The sequence below is a fragment of the Chlorocebus sabaeus genome, unplaced genomic scaffold (genome assembly GCF_047675955.1).
Source record: "Chlorocebus sabaeus isolate Y175 unplaced genomic scaffold, mChlSab1.0.hap1 unalloc_scaffold_337, whole genome shotgun sequence".
NCBI lineage: Eukaryota > Metazoa > Chordata > Mammalia > Primates > Cercopithecidae > Chlorocebus > Chlorocebus sabaeus.
The window spans coordinates 254684-281556 of NW_027327634.1; the positions used below are offsets into that span (position 1 = coordinate 254684).

At 49.9% G+C, this 26873-nt stretch overlaps 1 long non-coding RNA gene across 1 annotated transcript in view; it reads left to right on the top strand.

The window, feature by feature from the left end:
* Positions 1 to 1326: 1326 nt before the first annotated feature.
* The window catches only part of LOC140711230 (uncharacterized), a 48602-nt gene continuing 23055 nt past the window's right edge, over positions 1327 to 26873 (top strand). The window contains exon 1 of the long non-coding RNA XR_012092386.1: positions 1327 to 21412. This is a non-coding gene — a long non-coding RNA (uncharacterized lncRNA). The remainder of the gene's footprint in view (positions 21413 to 26873) is intronic.

Consider the following 26873-nt stretch of genomic DNA (forward strand, 5'->3'; position numbering starts at 1 on the left):
GTTGGGGCAGCTCAGGCTGTGCCCAGCAGGGAGGCCGGCCCGATCAAGCTGCGGTCTCCACCCTGAGAGTGTGGGCTCCTTCCCCCAGCGCGGGTTAAAGCATCGTGTGTCCACCTGTGCAGTGACTGGTCCCAGTGGCCCTGGAGGGCTGAAACCCTGGGTCCCGCCACTGGTCCAGGGCATCCGTTTCCCCTTCCTGCAGTTCCTGTGTCTGTGTGTCCAGGGGGCTCTGATCCGTGTCTTAGGACCATGGCTGAGGGGACAAGTTCACCCGCTTTGGAGCTGGCCCGGATCTTGGTTCTGTGGATCCTCGCTGTGTGGCTCTGGAGCAGTTCTGTCCTCAGGAGATGGATCTTCACAGCCGCCTCTTGGGGCCATGAGGAGAATTAATAGGACGACCCCCGGGTAGCTGCTCAAAGCCCTGTGTGGGGCCACCCCTGTGTCTCCACCAGTTCCTTTGCTCTGTGCTCCCCCCCACTGTCACATCGCCAGCCTTTATTTCCTTTTCCTTGGACCCAGACAGCGAATGCTCCGCTGGTCTTGGCAGCCCCTTCTCTAGTCTGTCCTCAAATCACTTCCTGACGGACAGCCCTGACTAGCCATCAACGTGACCAAAACCCCACAAAATAGAACCCAACTTTCCTATTAAGCTGTACAGAGCTGTCCCAGCCCCACTTCCCACAGGCTGGCCTCATTCGCCATGGGATCCATGGTTCTCACCTGGGGCTGGGGGTGCCCCTGGCATCTGGTGGGGAGTGTCAGGGATGTCCCTCCAGGCCCAGTACAGTCCCCCAGCTGGTGGCCGGCAGACAGCAGCACCCAACCTGATGTCCCTGTGGCTTCTGGTTCCCCGAGGCTGGCTGTGCTTTGCTGCCTCTACATGCTCTCAGACGGGTGCCCTCTCTCCACCTTCACTGGTTAGCAGTGTTCCATCCATTAGAGCTCAAAGCACTGCCTCCCGGCAATGCAGCCCCTTCTCCTGGCCTGCCGTCTGCCTGTGCCCCGCGGTCTGTACCGTGTCCTCACGGACCGATCAGAGCGAGGCTCCCAGGAATGGAGAGGTTCCTGCTTGTGTCTGCTTGTGTCTCTGTCCCGCCTTCTCTGGACCTGGCACCGTGGCCTTTGCCGACAGAGGTCTTGGGTTGATTGTCAGTGAAGCAGACAATCTATATGGCTCTAAATGGCTGTGAACATGCTTGATTGGGTTATTTTTAAAATAATTGTATATGTAAACATTTGAGTGTGACACAGGTGGATTTTTGGGCGAATGGTCTTGTTCTTCAGGGAGTAACCACAGGCCCATCCACAAGGACCATTGCCAGCTAATTTATGGAACGCTGTTCTACCTGGTTAATTTTCAACGTTATCTCAGCCTGAGAGGTAGGTCAGCATGTGACGAAGTTCACTGGTTTGAATCCTAATCTGCTCCTTATGAGCTGCACCTTCCACGCCTTCGTTTCTTCCTTGGTTAGGTAGGGAAGGTATGAGCTACCTCAGAGTTGTGAGTGAGGCCTGCATCGAGTGACCGCATTAAAGTGACAAGGACTGCACCCGGAGTGTTGATATTTAAAGACCTTTAAACATCGCGATGCCGCATTTTGGTACCCAGGTAAAACAGCAAAGTTATTTCAGATGCAGACACAGACCCTCGGTGAGGCGGGGGGCTGATGGCAGGAGGTGGACCACCGACCCTGTAACGAGGGCGTGGTCTGTTCGAGGCTGAACGAAGTGCACATCATTGCATGTACCACGGAGGTCCCTCTCGTGAAGTCCTGGAAGGGTCCATGTGGCTGAGCCGTGTGGTCTGTCCATGACGTCCGGCAGGAGCAGAGCTTTCGGGTGCAGCCTTGCTCTTGTGCGCACAGCCCTCAACGGTCTCAAAAGTCTGAGGCTTAAAGCAGGCTTGGGGTTTCCTTACACCTCCTAGACATCTAATTTGCCTGGCAAACATGTTTTTCTTGGGTGTAAAGGTGAAGGAGTGGGTGATTCTGGTGAAAGTGTACTAATTACTGCACTTCTGGGTCAGTGGCGCTTGGTTGAAGACACTATCTGCCCTGGATGGACATCTCTGGGGTGGTGAGAACCGGTGGCTGGATGTCGCGGGGTTGCCAAGAAGATGCCAATTTTTTCCTTTTTCCTCAGTAACAACACCCTACTTTGTTTAGGGAAGCAGCACACCCAGCTGAAAATCCAATTCTCTTGCACGGCAGAGCGGCTGGTGACACAGGTCCAGATGCTGGGATGCTGATGGGGGGTCCTGGAGTGGGAGGTGTCAGGAGGCTTTCCCGACCCACAGCAGCCCTGGGCCCTTGTCCGGCCTTCTTGTCTGGGGCATGACACCAGGAAGGAAAGCAGCTTCGGGGGCCCGAGGGCCAGAAGGCAGAGTCCTGGCGTGTGAGGCAGGCCTGGGCCAGGCTCCTCGGAGGATGTCACAGACCTGCTGCCCATGCAAGGACCACCCACCTCTGAGCCCCACGCAGATTTTCCTCCGTAGCCAAGTGAAATCCTGGTACGGCGAGTGAGGCAGTCAGAGGCACCTTTTGTGGAAGGAGGACAAAGCTGGAGAGAAAGAGGTTTTCCTAAAGGCACAAGGCGCTGATTCTGCGTTAGGGATAATTCCTAGGAGTGTGGTTGCTGGTGGGTGGAAAACTGTAGCCAGAGAATAAGTGGGAGTGGCACTTGCTGGTATTTAACTGATTCGTTCACGAATGGTCCAAACAGTTCCAGAGAAAAGAACATTTCGGACACAGAAGTTTTCACCCTGCCTGACAATCAGCCTAACCGTGGGCTGTTCCATCCTTCCTGGGCGACACTGAGAGGGTCTCAGGCCCTTCCGGCCCTGTGCTGGCATTTCCCCAGGGTGTGTGCCCCATCCCGAATAGGCTGGAATGCCTCTGGGTGCAGCTGAGCCTCTTGAAAAGGGAAGAGACATGTGATGTGCTCTGGCTGAACAGGAAAATGAGGGAGGACAGGGAGAGGGGCCTGGAGGTGAGGAGGATGGTGAGCAACACTGGGGACAGAGGACGTAGGGTAACACCAGGGACAGGGGGATGGAGGGTAACGCCGGGGACAGGGGCATGGAGGGTAATGCCGGGGACAGGGGATGGAGGGTAACACCACTTCTCCAGGTGCCTTTGGGGGATGCTGCCGCCTCTCGCACCCCAGAGTGAAGTCAACAGGATTCTGTCCCGTGGAGCCCCACAGCCTGGCAGCTGGGATTGTCGCAGTATGAACCACTGTTCACTAGCTCTGCACCCTGGGACAGGCTCCCTGGTGTTTCCACCCTGGTTTCCCATCTGGACAGTGGGACCCTGATGTCCCCGTCCCAGCTGCGCCCAGAGCCCTGGACTCCAGTGTGTCGTCGGCACTCATTAGCGTTTCTCTTGTTGTGGTCCGTGGATGAAGTGGCTCTCTCTTTGTGTGTTCACAGCCCTCCTGCTCACTTTACCTTCTGGGAACACTTTTTACATAGCTTCGTATGTGGGGAGGACTCGAGTGATTAATTGAATGTTTCATCAGGTGCAGTTCTTCTGTTTCCCAGTTTTGACACAACATTTGGTGAAATTTCCAGGGACTCCTGTGGTCAGCCTCACGGTTTCACTCTGTCACTTTCTAATGCAGTATTCTTTGGGAGTCTTTTCAATTAAGCGCCATCATTTAAAAATAAGTTTTATAATATGCAGTTTCAGGTTAATTCTTTACCTTTGGGTCTCAGACAGTAGCTACCTACCTGTGAGTAGTCACAAAGTTTCACGCAGTTTTCTCTAGGCGTCCCTGGCTCGTAGCTCAGCAGGTCCCTTCAGATGAGTCAGCCAGCTGTGTACCTGCATGTTCAGGATACTTGTCAGGGGCCTTCCTCAGAGCAAGACCGACGCTTACCTCATCCTTGGGACTTTGGAGCCCGCCCTGGAGAGACTCCAGCCACATCCTAAGGGGCCGTCCGGGTCCCAAAGGCTGGTGGGAGTGACTTCTGAGCCACTCCAGACCACACTTTGTGTTCCTACACCCCACAAAGCCACTTAAAGTGCCGTGTTCTGGTGCTGTGTGCCTCACCAGTGTGCCACACAAGCCTGCACGGGGATCTGAGCGGGCGCTGCCTTCCTCAGGCTATGCTTGAGTTTTGGGGCAACTGGAGCACTCGTGGCTGTGATTCTCGCCACTGTCTGGGCTTCCCTAGAGGGTCTCACCCGCAGCCTGAGGACCACATCGGCAGCCACCGAGGAGCCGCCAGGTGCGGCCTTGGTCCCACTCAGTGCTTCTCGACTTTGGTGAGAGAGGAGACAGCAAAACTTCAGCTGGGAGCCCCAGGCCTTCTCTGCTTGGGGCCCTGGGACTGACATAGCACAGATCCTGCCATCCACGTGCTGGGGGCCCCGCCGTGCGGCTCCCTCCTCTGGTTAGGGACTGCACCCTTGGGCTGTGCACCTCCTGGTTCTCACACTCAGGGGCCCAGGGAGGGTGGTGGATGAAGAGAGAAGGAGAAGGGTGGCAGTTTGAGCCCAATTGTGTTGGCTTCGTCTTCCGCCTCTTGTCCCTAAGTACATTGGCAAAGTTTTCCAAATGAAAACTCAGAAGGGATTTTTAATGACTGGAATCTGTGAATTCCATGGAAGCCAAGTCTGTCCACCTCTTTCACCCGCCTCATTTCTCCCCGTTGGGGCTGATTTTGACAGCGTTCATAGGGGCAGGGACGGAAGGGGTGGGGGTCAGCCATTGGCCCTGTGTCCCTCCCCTCCTCCCCTCAGCGCCACAGCATTTCGGTGTCATCCCCTTCCGTGCACGCGTCCTCATGAAAACCAGGTGCGGCTGGAAGGAGATGCCTGTGCCCACTCCCGTGACCTTCCCGGCCACCCTGGCTGCAGCGGCCTCTCGGCAGGCATCTTTCTGGTACTGCCTCCGTGCCCCTCCCATCACCTGACGCTCGTGTTCCTGAATCTTCACGCGTGTGCTCTGTGCAGCCACCTCACGGGTTCCCTGGGAACGGAGACAGTGTCTCACGCCGGTCAGAATGCTCTTCTCTGTCCACTGAATAGTCCAACACAGAATCATTCCTCTGTGATTATTTATGCTTTGTTATGTAGAACTGGAATAAAGAAAAAGTGAATTTAGACATTACAGCCATCAGGTTGAAGCTTAGTAATTGCATTAGGGAATTAAATGGAAGCATTTGAGCTTCTCGAGTTCTAATTCCACATCTTCGTATCCCCATCACCCCATACCCAGTGTCTAACACAGCTCTTGGTCTAGGAGTTTCTTGATAAATGCTTACTGAATTGAACTGTACTGAGCTTAACATTCCCACCCAGAGTTAGAAGCCAGTCCCTGAACAAATTGCATTTAGAATATGAGTTTGACGTTACTGTGGTAAGGGGTATCCTACATGTCATAATTCCTAGTCAATGTCGGGTATTTAGTCAAATAGACTCAAGTATAGAGAAGCATAGGCCCATCTGGCAAAAGGGCAAGGCACGGTGCTTTAGGTCCAGGTCCCCAATATCAACTATGAAAATAAAACGTCAACTCCAATGACAGCCCTGTCCTAAGCTGGTCACTGTTTACGCTAACAATTATAAACAGCTCGAACTTACTGTCCTGAGAGGCAACGTACCCTCCATTCTCTCTGCAGTGTAGCTGCCTTGGTGGATGGAACATGCCCCTCCTCCCTCCCTCTCCCTATCCCTCCCTCCCCCCTCCTCTCTCCTTCCCTCTCCCCTCCTCTCTCCCTCCTTCCCCTCTCCTTCTTCCTATCTTCTCTCACCTTTCTCCCCCCACCTTCTCTCCTGGACAAGGGGTAGAAGAGAGGAGACCTCTGGAATCTTCTGCTTCATCCAAGCAGCTTGGGGGCAGCATCAACAGCTGCAATTTGGCTGCCCCAGCAGGTGCCTCAGGGCAGCCTTTCTAATGGGAATCCTAGAATCGTGTCTTTCCTTAATGTGTCCTAAAGGCTGGAGGACATGAAGTGAAACAATGCTCCATGCTCAGTCCTGTGATTTTGTGTAATTATTGGACTTACTTTGAAATTAAACTAAATGATACCCAAGGTAGAGCATGAAAAAAAAAGAAAAAACAGGCTATGGTGTTTGAAAAACAAACAAAACCGTTTGGTTTGTTGGTTTGTTCTTAGACCTTCACAGGCTCCTAGGTCACACGTTTCAGTTTCTCAGCAAGTGACATTCTCTGCAGAAGCTGTGTCAGTCTCTTGTTTGATGATGTCAGCCACAGCAGAAAGAAGCACTCCGTAGGCCCCGTGCTCAGCACCTTGGCGTGAGCTCCTGCCATCTTTCGTTCATGCTCATCACAGCTCTGTGCAGTGGGCATCCTCCTGATCCCTGTGGGAGGATGGGGGATGGAGGCGGAAGGGTGAGTGATGGCAGGATCACATGAGGGGTCTCTCCCGAGGTAGGGAGGGGAACCGGCCCAGGACCTTAGTGCCCATCGAATCCTTCCTCCTCCTCCTCTGCCTCTCTGTGACTGTTTGACTCAGGCTGCAGGGACGGACATGAGTATGTGCAGAGCCTGTGTGCACCCCTGGGAATGTGTGCTCATATTGGCAGGGAGGGATGTGAGGTTGTACAGAGCGTGTGTGCATACCTTGGCGGTGTATGCTGGCGTTGGCAGGGACAGATGTGAGCACGTATGGAATGTGTGTGCACACCTTGGGGATGTGTGCTGGCATTGGTAGGGACAGATGTGTACAGAGCGTGTGTACACACCTCGGGGTGTATGCTGTTGTTGGCATGGACAGATGTGAGCGTGTACAGAGCGTGTGTGCACACCTCGGGGTGTGTGCTGGTGTTGATAGGGACAGATGTGTACAGAGCGTGTGTGCACACCTGGGGGTGTGTGCTTATGTTGCTTTGTAACCGGCAAATACGTGGCCCGTTGCGTCGGGCGGCCCTGCACCCATGCTGAGTCCGTCAGTGGCCCTCAGGTTGGGGTCTCCGTCTGCCCAGACAGCACTCGAGTGGCTTGAGGTTTCAGATTCTTCCTCTACGGATACTTGGGCCTGCTCAGGACCAAACATCAGAACCAGCCAACTGCAAACTACAAGAACGTTCAAATGCATCTTCAGTAGGAAAAACAAAAGCAATTGGAAAAATTTTCCAACGTGACCCCGTGGTTAAGCCGTTAGATACTCCAGCCAACAGATTGAGTCACTTTAAAATTCACACCAATTAAAATGGTTGTGAGAGTTGCAGACCTTTACCGCTAAACCTTGAAATAATTGAAGCATTCTGCTCCACTTGCTTACAAACTAGGGTTGGGGATACCTTTCAGTCCAAAGTAGCAACCTTCTAAATCCAGCTTAGATGCGAGGCTCCCACTGACACAGGAAGAGACAGTGGCCCTTGATTATTCTCCTGTGTTCAGATACTGTGTCATTTCCTTTTTTTTTTTTTTTTTTTGTATACTGATCATCATTTCTGCTTTTCCAATTCAAACTAAAGGGAGTTTAGTTCTGTTTTGGAGAAGCTGTGGTTAGTGGTTTCTTTTCATGGTTTGCTTAATCTCTTAAGTCTGGTGCTTACATTACCCAAATAGACTTTTCTTTAGTACCACAGTGCCATAACCAGGGCTTCTCCCTCCATATCTGCTCCCCAGGAGGCTTCCTAGGAATGGGAGCTGGAGATCCAGCCCCTCTCCATGTGCCGTTTTCTTTGAGTCCAAGGCAGGTTTGGCTCAGAGAAGAAAAGAGGCCTCCGGGTTAGCTGCCTCTGACTGCTTGCTTGTGAAATGTTTAATGATAAGGCGACTTCAAAACTAATTTACACATTGATAGTTGTAGCTTGAAGTATCACCGCAGTCATAAGAACAAGAAACACTCCCATAAAGTAGATAAGCAGAAAAAAAGCTATAGAAGTTTAATAGAGCACAAATAAAATGGTGTTGTAAGAATGTACAGTGGGAAATGCTCTCAGTCCAGCCAGACCCAGCTGTGACGTCAGTCCAGCTGTGGTGTCCTCCTGTAAAAACATTCAGCCACATGTGGCCCTGATTGCAATCACTAGTCTGAATTTTGATCCAGAAAGTTCTTGGGGGCCGATGCTGGGACTGTTCCAGCAGTTGAGTCTGATTGGGCGTCACGGTGGTGATGTGCTTATCGCAGACAGCTGGGCTGAGTGGTGGCCACCCGTGCACTCGCCACGTGCAGCCGTTATTCTGGTGATGGGGTTGCATGCGGTGCGGCTTGTCCACCTGGGCTATTAAAGTACAGGGAACCCAACCGCGGGCGGGTGCCTCCCGACATGGGAGCTGTCTTTTTTATCCAGGTCCCTCTGGCGCTGCAGACCCCTGCCGCCAGTCTGAGCTCACAAGGAGGTACCGGAGGGCTCTGCTGGGGCATGGAGGTCCCTGAGCAGGTGGTCACTTATTGCTTGTGGAGTGGTCCGTGGCCTGTGAGTTTATTCTCGGGGTTTGTGTGGGCGAGGTTAACCAGTTCACAGCTGGGCACTTACCCCTTACACAGGTGACACTAGTTAAAGTGGAATCTATATTAGCTCACACAGGCGTGTCTGAGGAACTGGGAGGGTGGGGAGGTTTGGCCCTAGCACTAGAGCCTGGGCTCCTGACATTCTGCGTCTTCCTGTTGGGGGGCCGTCAGGGCCGCTGTGAGTCCTGAAGACAGTAGGTGCCATATGGACCAGGGGATGCAGAAGCCTCTAGAGGCTGTGGGGGGCAAGGAGACTGTCGCTTACCCAGAGCCAGCCCTGCCGACACCTCGACGTTAGATGGTGGGAACTGTTTTGGACTCCAGCTTCCAGAAATGTGAGAAAATAAGTCAGTGTTTAGGGTGCTAAATTTGGGGTGATTTAGTGGAGAAATAGAAAACTAGCCCACAAAGGTGCACGCATTGAAATGTGCTCTCTCCAGGTGTTCACAGTGGTGTGAAGGGGATGGCATCAGCGTTCTGGGAACTGTGCAGTTTCACTGAAGGAAGGGGGTTCACCACTCCTTTCCTCATGTAACTGAAGGTATGTATGCCTGCGACACTGCCCAGGAGACAGGGACTGGAATTCTGACTTTATTTCTTATGGGAACTAAGCCACAGTCAGAACACAGTGAGGGCTGAAATGAGCTTCCTACAGCCTGAACTGGGAAGAGGAATCGCAAGTAGCTTGTTTTTTTCTACACAGACCTGTCCTTTCAGGTTTTGTTAAGTTCTGGAAAAAGGGAGAAGCCAGGCACACCTCAGCGAGGGACAGTGTTTCTGGAGGTGGTGCGGCTTCAGCCTTAATGTGGCCGTGTGGTTGGGAGGCTCAGAAACTGCCCTCCAAGGGCACTCATCTGTTCCTTATTGCAGTAATACTTCGTTTACAGAAATCCACAGAAATTACAGTGCGGGAGGCCTCTGGTCTGGATGGGTTTGTGTGGACCGAGGTCACGGGGTGTTGTCCCAAGTGCTTATCCTGATCTGGCAGAGGCTCTGTTTCGAAATAATTATTCTTCAGTTTCAGAGCCTATACCTGAGTGATAGTCTTTTAACTTTGTTGCATAAAAGTAAAGTATGTCTTGAGGGTCTAAAAACCTATTTAGTAGTCATGGCTTTAAACTCATACATGGGGCTTTGGGATGGAGTGAAAACCACTGTCACCTGCGTGGATGCTGCGTGGTATTTTTAGCGTGGTGGCCTGCTCATGCCTTGAGCTCCATCTGCAGTGTGAGCAACAGCTGCGCATTTGAGAAATGTAGGCAGGTCTGCTTGCTCCTCCAGGGGCCTGCGGGCATCCAGGTGAGGGGCCTGGGATGAGGCCACATCAGTGGGAAGGAGCTTGATTGTGTCAGCAGATATGTCTGCTTCTACAGGCCTGAAAGCCAGCCAGAACCCAGTTTTCCTTTGGTCATCTAATGCCAAAAGAAAAAACCGTTTCTTGGAGATTCTTGTAATTTATATTAATGAACCATTTGACCATAAATAAAATGTTATAAATGCATGAGGCTTTACAATTTGGCAGATGTGTAACTCACATGTCATTATATCAAACTGTTGAAGATATTTGTTTCACTTGAAGGCTTTTAGCATTTTATGCGCAAACCAAATGCCAGTAGCATTTTGAAGGAGTATTTTGGAATTTTAAACACAGTGGGACAGTGCTGGGTCTCTGGGATGCTGGTGAGGTGGACGTGACCTCAAGCTCTTGGAGCTTGCAAGCAGGATTCCTAAATTGTCACACCTGCAGTGCTGGAAGTCAAAGTGGGTTTCTGTAAATGAGGTATTAGTGCAATAAGGAACAGATAAGTGCCCTTGGAGGGCAGTTTCTGAGCCTCCCAGACACCCCAGGAGGAAGCGGGGTGGGAGGCAGTTACCCACCAGAACCTGGACGGTGGATCGTGTTTGCTGGTGGCCCTGCTTGGCAGGCCATTACGTGCAATAAGAAACAGGTGAGTGCCCTTGAGAGGTTTCTCAGCCCCCTTCAGAACCGCAAGTGGAAGACGCTCCAAGGTGGGGGGTGGGGGTTCGGTTATCCACAGGAGCCTGGTTGGTGGAGCTGGGTTTGCTGGTGGTCCTGCGTGGCAGGTCATTACGTGCAATAAGGTACAGGTGACTGCCCTTGAGGGCGGTTTCTCAGTCTGCTTCGGAACTGCAAGTGGAAGACGCCCCAAAGTGAGGGGAGGCTGGTGGTCGGTTATCCAGTGGGGCCGGGTTTGCTGGTGGCCGCTGCATGGCAGGTCACTGCGTGGAGCGATGGGAGGTGAGTGGAGTGGGAATAGAGGATACACCCTCCACAGCTACTGCTGGCAGTTGGCTCTGGTAGCAGAAGGGGCATAGATAGAGGGATTCCCATCAGGGGCAACACGACTGGGGTCCCACGTGTGGTGGATGCCGAGGTGTGGCTATATGTAATCTCAGTCTGCACAGCCGTCCTGGTGAGTGGGTTCAGTTACCTTCCCATCTCACATTTGAGAAATCTCGGGGGCTCACATCACAGCTAGGTGGGTTGGAACTAATGTCTCAGGCAGGACGTTGGCCCCAGAGCCCAGATCTTACCCGCCCCCACTCTTTTCAGTCCACCCAGCTTGTAGAGAGGGTTGTGTGGTGGTGGGTGGTGGCTGAGAAACCAACATAGTAGAAGGGGGGGAGGAAATAAACCAGGCAGGAGACACAGGCAGTGCTTGGGAGATCTGCACGGGGTGTGGGTGTGGGAGGCACCTCTGGGCCTGTGAACCCCGTTCTGTGCTCCTGGCTTGCCCAACCTTGGCCCTCAGCCACATGCTGCGTGCTTTAGGTGAAATCTCAGTCCCTCATGTGGTGCGGGCATCTTTTCTCCCTGGCTTTGCCTCTCTTTAAATCACGGAGTCTCAGTGGGGATGGCGGGGTGGTTGGTGGTTCACGGAATTTGCCCTCCACTTCCCCATCCTTGTCCTGTCCTGTCTGGCCTGTTACCTGAATCTGTGTCTCTTCAGAGCCTGCAAATGAGTGGAGGCCACGGCAGCCTCTTGCTGACTGACCTCTCAAACTCTCTTATTCATCAGAATCGTGTTAAATGCTGATTCCTAGGCACCGCATTAGACTCTACGCCTGTCTGGCATGGGTACTTTGGGGAAGGTACAGAAGGTTGCTGGGCTGTTCCAGGAGGGAATTTGCATTTGTAGAATGTCCACTGTGGTCTTTCCAGCATTCTACTTTCCACACACACATGGCATTAAACCTGGAAGATCCCTGGGTGCTGTGCTGGTGAGGAAGCCTCGGCTGGATGAGGGGTTGCTGGGGCTCAGACTTGATTCCTGGGCTGGGGGCTGCGGGCTTATTCTCTTCAGTGGGCCTGCTGATGGGATGCCCTGAGAAGTCCTGCTGTGCGCTCAGGGGAAGGTGCAGAGACAGGCTCAGAAAAGACAGACCATGGATTTAAAAATTCCTACTGGAAAATCTTTTATGAGCAAAGTAATTTGCATCTAACTGAAGACAATCATTGCTTGAATAATTGGTTTGTTGACAAAGTTGGTCCTATGAACAGATTAAAGTTTTCATTCATGCCTTATCTATAATGTAAATAGGAGCTATTACCACAACTTATATTAGCTTTAAATTTCGTATCAGATTGCAGTCCAGATTACAAACGGCTGCTTGATAACCTAATTGATAAAATGGAGGAATTTAGTGCTTGGAACCCAGAGTGAAGGGAACAGAATTGCTTTGGTTTCTCAAAAGCGTGTTGACTGAGTGGTGACCTGGGGTGAAGAGAAGTGGCTAGAGTCATTACACTCGAGGAGATGATCTGCTCCCGCCTTTCTCAGCTGTCTTCTGGACAAAACAAAAGGGTGATAAATGGAAAAATTCAGCACTGAGTTCGTCTATGCCCTGAGCTTCTCATACGGTCATTAATGGGCTGTATCTGTGAAGCCTCCATACAGGCACAAAGGAATTAGGCTAGAGTAAGGCGGCCGGTGACCTCTGGTGTCTGGACCGCGTGTCATTTCCTAAAGCCCTTTTGGATGAAATGACAGTCGCAATGTCTGTTCGGAGAAGTGTAATCTCACGTATGAGATGCAGATTTTAAATGATGCAGATTTTAAACACCAAAGTCAGGAAGCTTGGTGGGAGTGGCTGTCTTCCAAGTGGTTTTCTGTGCTGCCATGGATGAGGTGTGGATGTGTCATCTGTTGGTGAGATCCACTGGTGAAGGGGCTAAGTAAACCATGGAGGTGGGGGGCTGTGAAGCTGCATCTCTTCTGGCATCCCAAGGAAATACATTTTGTAAAACTTGTGAATTTGACCCTGACCCTAACCCTGAGTGTTGAAGTCTGGTGCAGTGTCTTGAGCCCTCTTCTGCATTGAGGGTGAGTGACTGTAAATGACTGATTCCTCAGTGGTGAAAGTTCAAATTTAGCTTCCCTGAGGAAGCCAGACCTCAGTCACCCGTATCTCCATTGTAAACACTGCGGCCCCTACGCGGGTGGCTGCAAGTATCCAGGCCTTCCTTGGAGAAGCAGCCGTGAGGTGCTTGATGATTTGATAACATTAGCCACCTTCTGTCTTCTGTCTAATCACGGTACAAATCATTCTCCTACAAGGAAATGGATCTGGTTTCTTCCCGATCGTTGGAAGAAGCAGCCCGCCTAGGGACTGCACCGTCCTCTGCACTTTCACAGCGAAGCCTGTGTCCGTCTCCAAGGAGTATCACGTGTGTCGTGGGAGTCGCCTCCTTAATTCTTCCTACTTTAGAGGGCTCGGGTAGCTCTGCCTGTTTCACCCGGGATGAGCAGCGGGTGGTCTCTGGCTGCTGTGGGACCAGGGCTTGTGTTTTACCCGGGGCGAGCAGCAGGTGATCTCTGGCTGCTGTGGGACTAGGGCTTGGGGGTGCATCATCACATCCGGTGGCCCGTCCAGGTGGGCATCATTGTCTTTTGCCTGTTGCCTGAGGGAGCTGTGATGCCATGGGGGTCATGCTTGTCAGGGCCAACCCAGTTCTTCCCGTGTACACCTCTCCTGCTGGAGTGCCTTTCCTTATGATGACTTGTTGAATTAACATGGAGAATGCAGAGAGGCTCTGGGCCTCTCTCTCCCGTTCTTACTCCCTGGAGCTGTGAGGCCCAACAAGGGAGCCCATAGCCAGGGGCTTCTTTAAATTTAATTAGAATAAAGATTTGATTACATAGCTAAACACATTTGAAAAGAACTTCACAGATTAAATTCCAGATTCAACCCTTCAGGCCCAGTGGCCACGTTTTGGGGCTCAGCAGGTGTAGGTGGCTGTTGTCTTTCTGTGTTGGCTGAGCAGATTGGGGCGTTTCCAGTTCAGCAGGCAACTCTCTTGCATGGCTCTGCCTGTGGTGAGGGCACCTAGGCTGGAGAGCCTCGTGGGAATCCCTTAGGCCTCTGGCTGCAGCCAGGCTGCATGGTTCCTGTGCCCCAGGTCCTCTGCAGACCCAGATGGATCCCACCACAAAGCCAGCACTGCTAGACTTGGGTACGGTGTGCAGACAGCAGAGGGTCACATCCGGGCCTTGCAGGGGATGGGGTGACTGGCCTCCTTGGCCAGGCTCCTGTCTCCGAGTCTTCAGGGGAAATGCTTCTACCATCCACCATCCACACCGTGCACCAGAGGAAAACTGCAGGCTTCTCTGTGGATGGTGAATTGAGATCATGCAGAGTGACTAGGTTTGGGCTTCTGACCAGCGTGGAACCTGATACCTTTAGGTGGAACCTGACATGCCTCCATGTGTACAATGCAAAGAGAAGGCAGCATTGTCAGCTTGAATCCAGATGTGCTCCCGTTTTGAGGTGGAAGGTTCTGGGAGTATTGGCCATTGGTGATTGTGCTGCCATGGAGGACTTTGAATGCAGGCACTGGTTTGGGATAACCCTGGTTTCCTGGTCCTGTATGTGGGCATCCCTGAATATCCTGGACTGGAGGAAGGCAGGGCAGATGGGAGGGTGACAAGAGGTTTCAGGTGTTTCCAGCTTTGGGGACTGATGGCCATCAGATGGCCGAGATCAGGATGGTGGTGGCCAGGGACCAAAGCAGGGGTGCGTGGAAATGCCATGTTCCTCAGAGCATGGGGAGGACCTCTTGAACTCTATTCCTGGGCAACAGTTCTTCCATTCTCAGGAATCTGTGCCATTGTAATTGAGTAGCAAATTCTGTAGTTGCTCTAATTACTTACTGTTAAGTCCCCATCCCAATTACCATAAATTAGCAACAGTGATAACAGTTTGCCTGGTCAAACCTTACCAAGAAAAACCAGTGGACCTAGTTTTAGTTGCCTCCAGTTCCCTCCAAATCAGATTCCTTAGCGGCTTGTGTCCCCACACTTGCTGCAATTCCTCCTGGGCCTGGCAGGCACATTCCAGACATTCACATCTCCGCTCAGATGCAGGCGTGCGCATTATTTATAGAAAATCGCAATGCGCTGTGATCGGCTTGAGCTGACGTTCTCTAGGTGGGAGGTGGAGGTTCAAAAGTTCTAATGGGATGAAATTAGAAATACAAATTTTAAAAATTCACGTGTTATGAACTCTGTTCAGTGATTTTCTCTGAAATGAGAGACTATTTGCAGATGAGGCAGTCAGCCTGCAGCTCTCCTTAGATCTGTCCTAGACCTCGATGCTGTCCTTTGCCCTCTTCCTGGGTGTGGGGTGCTCTGCTTGAAGCAAAACCAAAGGAAAGAACGTGGTCTGCATCACTACTGCAGCCAGCTCAACGCGTACACCCACTAGGAGGGGGGTTTGTTCACTTAACATTTTAAATGCACTTAACATTAAACCAGCAAGTCAGCCAGTGCTTTCTGTAAGCAAGCTGCCTGGCTCATGGGAACCTGGCACTTGACTTTTTGGAAGAGAGTACTTGCTTCTGTGGAGTGTCAATATTTGTCTCATTTCTTGAGACTGCTCAAAGTGATGAATGTGAGTAAATTAGGACCTTTTTTTTTGTAAATTGGGCCACAGAGCTCTCTAGGCACAGTGAGGGGAGTAAACGGCTGTGAAAGATGCCGCCTGATGTGAGCCATGGCCAGGCACTTTGGAACCCGGGATCCCATCTCCAGCCTTTCAAAGGACACAGGAATATAAAATGCAGATGGGAGAGTTCATAATTTGGGCATCTCTGTTCTTTTGAAATCAAAGTGCAAAGAAAAAGTTTTGCCTTGAGGTCTTAACCCATATTTGCTTTTCTCCTGTGGTTTTAAAATTTTCTTAACTGCTTTTTTCTCCCCTGATCCTTAGGGAACTTCTATCTTCATATCTTCTTAAAAGATATGGTTAAATTCAACACTGAAATTTAAAAACATGCTTTCATATTTTTCTTGAAACTGATGTATCTGACATTGGTGAAGAACTAACTGGGAGTATTGGTTTATTTTTATTTTTTTGAGACAGTCTTGCTGTGTTGCCCAGGCTGGAATGCAGTGGCACGATCTTGGCTCACTGCAGCCTCACCTCTTGGTTCACGCCATTCTCCTGCCTCAGCCTCCTGAGTAGCTGGGATTATAAGTGCCTGCCACCATGGCTGGTTCATTTTTGTATTATTAGAGATGGGGTTTCAACATGTTGGCCAGGCTGGTCTTGAACTCCTGACCTCAGGTGATTCGCTCACCTTGGCCTCCCAAAGTGCTGGGATTACAGGCACGAGCCACCACACTCGGCCTGGGATATTCTTGATTATAACTGTAACATATCCCTTTAATAAAAACAAAACAGAACAACAACAACAACAAAACAGCTGTCTGAAAAGTCTCAAAATTAAAGAGCTCACTTGGACAGGGATTTGGACACCAGTTGAATGGCCCAGCACACCATAGTTACATGGGCCACTCGGCCTGTTAGATCCTTAGGGTATTTGAAGTCATGTGGATATTTGCATTTCTGCCTCTGGATATCGTGTTAGTATTCGGCTAGCGTTTGAGGTCCAGGCTCAGATCCGGGAAAACAAGAGCTCCTGCCCTCACAGCACTTCTCTTCCATGTGTGTGTGTGAGGAAAATAGAAAGCACAAGATATTTTTTTCAATGAGCTGGGAAGATGGAAAAACAAGCTTAAGATGTTTACTTGTTCAGAAGAAGGGAAGTACAAGGAACACTCAGCTTTGCTGCTGCTGAAGGAGGCCCCTGGTGGAGGCTGTTTCAGAGGTGGGGTTTCTCTGAGAAAGGTGGTAAGAGGCAAATAGGATGCCCCATCTGGTTTGCCAGAGATGGGGAAAGTTAGTATCCCCAAAACGGCTTCAGCATTCTGGCAAAGCTTTGGAAAACCAGCTAGGGTGTGGGACCTTGTTGGCCGCTGGGTAGAAGGAAAACATTGCTGGTCCTGAGGACTGTACTGTTCTTCCACTGCTATAAAGAACTACCTGAGGCTGGGTCATAAGGAAAAAAAGGTTTAATCGGCATACAGTTCTGTGGGTTGTACAGGCTTGTACATCTGGGGAAACTTACAATCAGAGTGGAAGGTGAAGGGGAGGCCGGCATGTCTTCACATGGCTGGAAGGGGAGAGAGAGTGAAGGGGAAGGTGCCATGCACCTCCTAACAACCAGATCTCAGAACTATCATGAGGACAGCACTTGGGGGATTGTCCTAAAGCATTAGAAACCACCCCCATGAGTCAATCACCTCCCACCAGGGCTCACCTCCAACAGAGGGTTAGAGTTCAGCATGAGATTTGGGTGGGGACACACAGCCACACCATGTCAGGCTTCCCATTCTTCTCCTGCACGTGCTTTGCCAATGATTCTGTCATTGGTTTTTGTCTCTGTTGATACATAATTTTGTATCTGAAAAATACATATTTTCAGAGTGCATGTGATACCTTGATTCACCCCTATATTGATGAAATCTGTGTACTTGGGATGTCTTTCACTTTAAATATTTTCTTTTCCTTGTGCTGGTTATGTTAAGTTATTCTCTCCTAGCTGTTTTGAAATACACAGTAGATGACCCACTGCCACCCCCCTGCTGATATATCAATAGTAGGTCTCGTGTTCCCATTAGGCTGTGTGTTTGTGCCCGTTACCAGCCTCTGCCCATCCTGCTTATGAGTGGGCTCTGCTGGGCCCTGTTGACCACCTACTCTTGGCCTCCACGAGATCTGTTCTCAGCTCCTGCTTATGAGTGAGAACATGCGCCGTTTCCTTGCTTGGCTCGTTTGCTTAACGTAATGTCCTCCAACTCCATCCATGCTGCCGCGGATGACAGGGCTCTCTGCTGTGTGGTGGAGTATTGCTCCTGTGTATGTTCAGGTCACATTCCCTTCATCCACTGTTGACGGGCACTCAGGTGATTCCAGACCTTGGCTACTGTGGATGGGAGCTGAGAGCAGTCACTGGCTTTATATTCGGGGGACGTGAGCCACTTTGATGTTCTCAAGCAGCCATTCCCCAAAGTCCTCCGTAGAATGCTGCATTCGTTTGTACCCATGGCTTCTTCCACTAGGATGAACAGCTGGGAAGGGGCTTTAAGTGAATGCTTGGGTTTCTGTCTTTAATTGGTACCCAGCTACACTGGCCAAGCAGGGGTCCCAGTGACCCTGGACACTACCTCACATAAGGTCCAAAGATGCAGTTAGGTTCTTTTTTTAACTTAAAAAAAAAATGCTTTTGACCTGGTTAAGCTATAGCATTATCAGTTAGAGTTTTTCTATATTGGAAAGGTGTATATTTTATTTTCAAAGAAAGAAAGAAATCCTGTTAAATACTCTAACCACAGATTAAATCATGTCAAGGAAAGAGGTACTATTTTGGGGGAAAATTACCCCTTCATGTCAAAGATCAAGGAGATGACTTACATTGTTTAATTGAGTTAATTATGAAATCTTAAGTGGTTTTAAGAAGATGAGCTGTGGATGCTGCAAGACATGAGACTGATACTGATTTAATGTTAGTCAGCCCTGACAGAATGTGGGTAATATTTAAAGCTTGCTCCAGTATTGCTTGATAGATTGTAAGTTAATGTAAAGATCTGTTTGACACTTTTATTTTACAAAATATTATTGAGAAAAAGTTTGACAGCCAAGGAATGGCCTTCAACCAATTTCTTCCTAATTTCTATCACCAGAAAATTTTGTCCTGTTAATTCCAGAATTTACTTTTGGAAAGTTCCCATAAGGAGAGCAGAGGTATTGGTGGTTGAATGGTGACTTGAATTTAGGTTAGGATCGTTAAATATTTCATAGTCATGTTTGTCTTGGTGGTTTTAGCAATTTTATATTAAACTTAGAACTGTGAGTCAAACCAAATGTGTTCTTTTGCTTTTGTGATACTCCTTTGTATGACTATACTGGTAAAGAATGATAAAATGTGTATTGGGTATTTTTTCTATGTAGATATTAGGATTTTTAGGGGAACAAATTAATCATTCTTCTAATGTACACTGTGCTGTGTGTTGGGTCCTTTGTATATTAGTTGAATCACTATAATGAGGACCACTTGAAAGTCTGTTTCTATACCAGATCTTTTATATGTTGACTTGTGTTATGCAAAATCCTTCATCCTCTAAGAAGACTAAGCAATGGGTTGGAGGAGAGATTTAATCACCCATTAGGTCTATTCCGAATGCCCAGAATTGAATGCAAGTACTAATTATGTTTTTGAAGTGAGGTGTGTGTGTGTGTGTGTGTGTGTGTGGTGGACTTCTTTTTAGGTCATGGGAGGGAGGTAAAGCAAAGATGAGATTTGCTGATGAACATTTGTGCATATGCTAGTGGAGAAGTCATATGACTTGACTGCACCTGCGTACTCTGATTTTGGTTTCGTTAGTGTCCGTAGCCACAAGCCTCAGCCGCCTCTGGGACCCATCCTGAGGGGCTGTGGTGAGGGTTATTACAGAGTCGTGTGTCTTAGTGAATGGCACAAACGGCCTTGTGGGCCTACTTTGGCTTTGAACCTGTAGATTGTTAAACTAAGTTTAACATTTTGAGGATTATAAATTGTGATTCTTGTCTAAGAGGAGGTTTTTGTTGTCTCTGAAGACAGGAGCCGTAATACAGATGGTCCCTGGCTCCCAAAGGTTACATTTGTGTTTTTTTTCAACCTTGTGATGATGTGAACTAGTCACACTCAGTGCATTGTTTGGCCCAAGATGGGCTGCCTCTGGATGAACCCATTGTAAGTTGAAACTATTATGTCAAATGCACTTTCTATTTAGGATATTTTCAGCTTACGCTGGGTTTATTGGAACAGTTTCATTCCGTGGTAAGTCAGAGAGCATATGTGCTCATAAAAGTAGAGACAATCTCATAGAGACCGTGAGATATAATGTCTCTGATGTTATAGAGATACGATGAAAACAATCAAGTGGGACTTGGAAGCCTTGGAGGGACCCACATGGGCGGTTCCTGGAATGCAATCCTGAGCGCCACTGGCTCTGGATGTGACATCTGTGCCTTCTGCTTAGCCCAGTGTGTGTTATTGGCTGCTCTCGAGGGCAGAGTGGTCCAGCGTTCCTGTGTTTAGGTGTTTGAGCTGCCTTAAGAGGCTAGGTCAATTCTCACTGGTGTCTTCAGGGCTTTAGGCCTTCTGAACAAGCAGGAGGAAGGGCGACTTTGTAGAGCTTTGGAAATCTCAACAGACTTCAGGGCCATCCCCCTTGGCAGGAGAGAGCCCCACTGGAGGCGAGCAGGGTGCCGTGCGGGCCTGTGCTGGGCCCAGGCATGTACGGACGTTGTGAGGGCCACAGGACACAGATCGGTCTTGGTTCACAACCGGTGTCGATGGCCACGCAGCATTTCTGCCAGGTATATGAGTGCGGGGACTTGGGTTTTGGTGTGTGCGTCCTGGTTGCCTAGTTGCTTGGAAGACCCCTATTCAGACCCCAACCTGAGTCACCGTGACAGGCCTCCTGCTTCACACGCCACACGGAAGCCGTGGCGTCGGTCACTGACACCCACCAGCTGTCAGATGTGCGTGTGTATCTTCCTTGGTCTCGTGATGGGTCTTGTTTTGAGGTTATAGTAAACGTTCTTTACGAGGGGTTTTGGATTTTTTATGTTGTTTGCAAGGAGACAGCAGGGAGTGCTTGAGCAGTGAGATCCCCTTTCCAACCAATGCAATTTCAGATCCCAGCAGGTAATTAAGGCAGCGGAGCTATAGGATCACCTTTCCAACCAATGAGAATTCAGATCCCAGCAGGTAATTACGGCAGCGGAGTGGGTGGCAGAACCCTGAACTGTGGCTGTTCCTGGTGTCTTGCCCCGCGGACAGAGCGTGCTGGGGCCTCCGTGGTCCTCTGTGGGGTGAGTGGAGCGCATGAGCTGGGTGCTGCTGGGCCCTGGCTGGCTCCCCAGCCCGGGGTTTATGCAGCACTCGTTAGACAACTTGGAACCCAGAAAGCAGCACGAGGAGAACGGGATTGTGCCTTTCTGGATCGTTGGTGCTTCCCAGTCTCAGACACTGAGCAGGCTCTGAGGGGTCTCGCCGGGAAGACTTGCACAGTCGGCCCCCAGGGTGGAGTGGGGCTGCAGCGGGTCTTGCAGGAGCTGGAAGTGGGGGTGAATGTCTCGCAAGTGGGACCTTTCAAATGGGCCCAGTAGGATGCATCCGTGGAAATGGTGCCACCTAACGCAGGGCTGCGGCTAGCAGGACCTGAAAGGCTGCAGCGGGCTCTGTTTCTGCTCTCTCTCTCGAGTCTCTGCACGGTTTTCCTTGGTTTTTGTCTGTTTGGAGGACGCTTCCCCCTTTCTTGCGCTTACCTACCCTTCTGAGCTTCCTTGTTGAGTATGACAAAGCCCTGAGAACCATTTTTATCGCATAATTGTGTTATCCTGGTGGCTGGATAAATGACCTGCAAATGTGGGTGACTCAGTAGCTCTGAGGGTGTTCAGTATGCAAGACAGAGGTGGGAAGGAAATGTTCAGGCAGGCATCAGAGGATCTGTTCTCTGCTTCACACTGGGGCCTTGGTTTGCTGAGAGTCTTCACACTCAATCCAAAATGGGGATAATGAAGTCTCACGGATTCGGCTTCAGCTGAGAGCTGCCTCCAGCACAGTCTTGTGTGAGTAACAGTTTCTGTGTTTGGTGCGAAGGGCGGGCGTCAGTTGATCTTATTTGTGGTGATGCTTATGGTGGGTTTTCCGTAAGGAATGTAGACTTTATTAGCTTTGGCAAGGGAATCCTGAGTGATAAATTGGAAGAATGTTTCAGGAAATTCTGGAACCTGCAGTGAATCTGGAGTCTGTATGAAATTGAGATTTGGATTCTCACGATTTCCTAATGCTACCCCGAAACCCAGTAGTTGAGACAGTCGTAGAGCTTCAGTTGTACTGCCCTGGTTCCCCATTTTAAAAGGAACACGTTGCTTTCATCTAGAATGTTCTGAGCTCTGAGTGCTGCCGGCAGAGTGACCAGCTCTCTGCATCAGAGGGGAAGCCAGGGCTGTGCTCAAGGTGTCGCAGCAGCTGGGAGCTGACCCTGGACTTCAGGCACGTGTGATGCTGAGCATTTTCTGTAATTTCCAAGGGTGTAGTGGTCTCCTTGGCCCTTTACAGTCTTCTGAAGCTTTTGATGTGTCTGTACTTTATAGATTTTTCAGAAGTAGACAGCATTTTCCCACACCCTTGGGCTGAGTTTCATCAGAGGCTGGTGTGTGGGAAGCACCACACCCACATTCTGACAGGGAAGACTCTGGTGCCCAACTGAGGTCAGAGTGGAAATTTGTTCTTCCTTCCCTCCAGTCTGGTCCAGCTGCTCCCTGGTTGCAGAAGAAAATCGTGCTTATCCAAGTCGTAGGCAAACCCCTAAATCAAACATTTGTCTTTTTTCTTTAATAGGCCCATTTAGTTTATAAGGGATGATAGGTAGAGAAATGTCTTTTAGGGGAAAATTAATTTCCTTAATTACAGAGAACTTTTTGGATAAAAACTGCAATCAGGAAGCTATTTTGTAACAAGATCTAGTTAAATACTACAGTGGAAAGCTCCTTATATTTGATCTTAAACTTGGGCCCTGTGTGCGTGTCCGCACGCTCGTGCTCATGACGCCAGGCGCAGATGTGAACTACAGGCACAGTACATACTTTCTGGTTGCTTTTTTGAAAGTCTCATTGCTTGGCCTCTCCGACTCAAATGTTGAGTTACGTTGATCCTGTTCAGAATGTTCATCCCTCCGTCTAAGGTCCAGTCGTCTTTCAGGGAGGAACCGTCTTCCTCATCTCTGTCTCCTACAGTATTGTATATTTAATAGTCAAATATTTATAGGTTACATGGGTACATGGGTGACTGATCTGTTCATTAGGAGGAAAACGATGCCAATTTTCACATCATTATAATGCACTTGTTAAATGATTGTTAGTATAATGAAGTTTCCATGGCAAAAGAGGCTTTGCAGATGTGAGTGTAATGGACAGTGAGATGGGGGAGGACCCTGGGTTGTCCAGGTGGGTGCAGTGTTCTCACATGTGCCTTGATGAGAGGGAGTACGAGGGTCTGCCTCAGAGGAGGAGACCTGAGGACGAGATAGAGGCCAGAGGGCTGTGGGGCTGAGGGCGAGTGTGGGGCAGGGGCCGGAGGGGTGCAGGGCTGAGGCCGGGGCAGTGGTAGGAGGGGTGTGGGGCTGTGAGTCAAGCTGCATGGTGGCCTCTATGAATTGGGAGACTCCAGGCAGGAATACAAGCTACTGACCCCTTGACTTCAGCCCTGGGACTCCTGACTTCCAGGGCTGAGAGGAGGTTTGCATTTGTGGTAATTTGTTGCAGCAGCAATAGGAAGTTAATGCATTGTATCTGTTCTTCACCTCCAAACCTTTGAAAAGTAACCCTGTTGTATTGGCCTTTTGTGTGCCCTAAATTCTAATGAGACGGTTTGTAGGAAATAATGGACACAAACGATGACAGAACAAAAAGTTGGACAGAAGCAGTGTCTTCTGCGGTTCTGTAGTTTGGGTCTGTGAAGTTAGACTTCGGTCAGAGAGTGTGTGGTCTTGTTCAGCGTATACCTGGAGTACTTGTTCAGAGCTCCTTGGGGGGTGGTCTTTAACACTGTTAGGATTAAAACTCCAAGCACATCAGGGCGAGAGTTCCTGAGTCAGTGTTAGGCGACCTTTGAATAAGAGTTGGCATGTAGAATCTGCCCACTTTACTAGTATGAAGCAGCAAAATCTTTTTTTTTTTATTTTTTGAGGTGGAGTCTGTCACCCAGACTGGAGTACAGTGGCGAGGTCTTGGCTCACTGCAACCTCCACTGTCTGTGCTCAAGTGATTCTCCTGCTTCAGCCTCCAAATTGTATGATGTATTTTCCTGTTTTATTTACTAGTATGTGAAAACTCTGCAAACTTTATTAATACAAAAGACATGCCAGAACTTAGGAGAATTTGGCATTTTCCCATGCAAATTAGTAGTGATGTGGAATTCCTGGGCTGGTTTGGTTTTATAAGACATGGGGCGGATTCTTTGCCTAATTTCTGTGGAGCTAACAATTGTTAATCACCCAGCACTCTTACCTCCCCCAACAGCTCAGGTGAGGGGGGTGTTATCCCTACTGTCGTGATGAGAGGCAGGAGACTGAGGCTTAGATGAGCAGGTGACACATTACTGTCCAGCCCCACCCACCCTGTAGTTTCCTGCCATGGCTCAGTTATCTTCCTGCAAGAAAGGACAGACACCCTGGTGCTGGGTAGAATTCCTTGTGAACCCCTTTCCAACCTCCAGGGAGTTCTTGTTTCACAGTGGTGGCTCATGGGGAGTCCTCTGGCCCACTGAGAAAAGTGACTCATGTTGTGACATTACTGCCTCTGTCCGGTTGCTGTTGATTGGGTGATTTGTAAAGAGACATTTATTGCTCACAGCTCTGGAAACTGGAAAGTCCAAGGTCAAGGCAGTCCAAGGTCAAGGCACCTGCACATCTGGTGCCCCAGGGCCTGTGGCTCACAGAGGGCAGCATCTCGCCGGGTCTTGCATGGCAGCGGTCGTCTCGTCAGAACTCAGGTGGTGGAGGAGCAGGCCTCCCAACAAGGACACCAACCCCAGTCCTGAGAGCAGGACCTCCCAAGGACCCCACCTCTTAATGTATCCCATCAGAGATGGTTTCAGCATGAGGTTTTGGGGACATTCAGGCCAGAGCCATTGCTCTGCTGTGGTGTTAGGGCTGCATGGCATCATTACTGCAGCAGAGCCACAGCTTCTTATCTGCATTTGCTGCAGGAGGAAGGCACAGGTGCCTGTGCAAGTTGGGGTTCGGTGCAAGAAGTGGAGACCCTCTGGGAATCTTAGCAGGAGGAACTTAAAGGCTTTGAGAACTGACACTTTAGGACTGTAGTTTTCTTCAGACTATAAAAACCTTGGTGTGTGACAATACTGAACATTGCCTGAGCCCTGTGATCCTGTAAAACAGTGATGGTTAAGACACTCCCCCTCCCCACAACTGCGCCCCCACTTTTACTGCAAGAAGCCCCTTCCCATGTGGCTTAGGCTGACTGGCGGATGACCATTTACCGAGGGCAAGGCCAGATACAGGCCTTCAAACCCCCCTTCTCTGCCTTATGAATGATTAGCTAAACTGCCTGTTCCCACTAATCAATCACCTCCCACCTTGAAATGGTTCTTCGTGGTGCGGTTGCGCCTAGGGGGGTGGACTTGTCTTTGACTGTCGCCTTCCACAGACGACAGTTAGGGTGGGCAGGAAAGAATTCTCTGCTACAGGTCTGCATTCCAGGCTGTTTCCAGAACTGGGAATTCTGGGGCCCTGGAGTCTGGGAATGGATTTCTAGTTTCCCAGCTTCAGGTGGAGTTGAAATTGAGTGAGGCAACCCACCACACCCATCTGGAGCCAGGAACTAGAGCCATTTTTAAAGTGGCAGTTTCTCCATAAGATTACCCAAAAAATGTGCTCAGCACGTTTCTTTCTTTCTCATATGCATTTGGCCATCTAAAATGGGAATGGTGGTTTTTGGAAGCATGGATGTAGTTTTAAATTTTGAGTATTGTAAACCTTAATGTAGCTTCTTAAAATGTTTGCCTGATTATCTAGAGATTTACTAAACCTTTGGAGTGGTAATAATGAGTTGATCTATATGACTTTGCTTTCTATGATGCAATGAAAGTACTCTAGTTAAAACCTCTGCAGTTGGGTCAGCACGTGATTGACCAAAACACATTCTGCTTGGGTTTCTTTAACCAAACAAGGGAATAGAGTGTAGACTGAAGTGGCAAATTCATTTCAGAGCATGCCAGAGCCCTCAGTGATTGAGCAGCCTTCTCAGGTGAACGTGTAACGTGCCGTGAGTCTTGGCAAGCCTGGCTACTGATGTGTGCACGTGACACCACAGAGCCACACCTAGGAAGATGTGGTTTCTGTAACAAGCTTTGGAAAACCAAAGTTCAACTTAATTATCCAACTTTGTTACAGAAAAAGCTTAGACCAGATAGCCAAAGACCTGATTGTTTCATGGTTGAGACATGGTTATAAAATTGCCCTTACTTGGTGCCAATCAGTGTTGGTCCACAGTGATACTCTTCCAACCTCACTGAATAGTTTGGAGACTGATATGAGACTGTGAAAATCTCCTTAAGGTGAAAAGGGCTCTGGGGCACCCGGGAATGTCCACACACCCGTGGCCATTCCCCTATAAGGTGGAGAGGACGGCTGGGTCACGCGGGAGCATCAGCACACCCGTGGCCGTCCTCTTTAAGACGGAAGGGGCTGCTGGGGCGCCCCGCAATATCTGCACACCCGCGGCCATTGTGGCTGTCCCCCTTTCTGCTCAGTCACCTCTGTGTTCCCGCATTCAGGCTTTGGGACACTCATGAACAGCTCGTCCCCTGTACTGGTGAGGAAGGAGTGGGAGGTTGTTCTGAGGCTCTGTCACTGTCTGCCCTGTCATGAGCTGGGCAAGGCAGTGGCAGTGACCCTGGAGGAGTCTGGTCAGGGAGGGCTCCGGCAGGAAGTGCTGAGGCTTGAAGTGGCTCTGCCAGTCGTAACCAAATGTCTTCCCTCTTATTTCCATGATTCCTTCTAGTTCTGCACCTTGCACTGCAGTGTCTCTGTGTATCTATAAATACATGTGAGTTATGATACAGGTGTCTCTTTCTCCTCTGTCTGGGGCTGGGCCCAGGGAGTGAAGTGCAAGACCCCCTTACTGCTGGATGCCCACCAGCACGAGGCACTGCCTGCCCTGCTGATAAATGCCTACAGCGAGTCCTGGAAGCCTCCTTCTGAGCACCTGGCCTGTTAACGGTGTATATGGGAGACAACTGAGCTCCCCTTGCCCCACGCTGAGCAGAGACTAGGGAGGTGGCGGCAGCACTGCCTCCATGGTGCATCCTTGGTGCATGGAGGAAAGTGTGTTCATGCTTAAAACACAGCCCATCCTCTCAAAAGCAGGGTGACAACCACATTTACTTCTGGAATCTTAAAAAAGGGCCTGTCTCTTTGAGAGAAGAACGTGGCATGTATGTGTGTACCTGCTTTGTGTTTTTTTTTGAGACTATTTCCCTCTGTCACCCAGGCAGTGCGGTCACCAG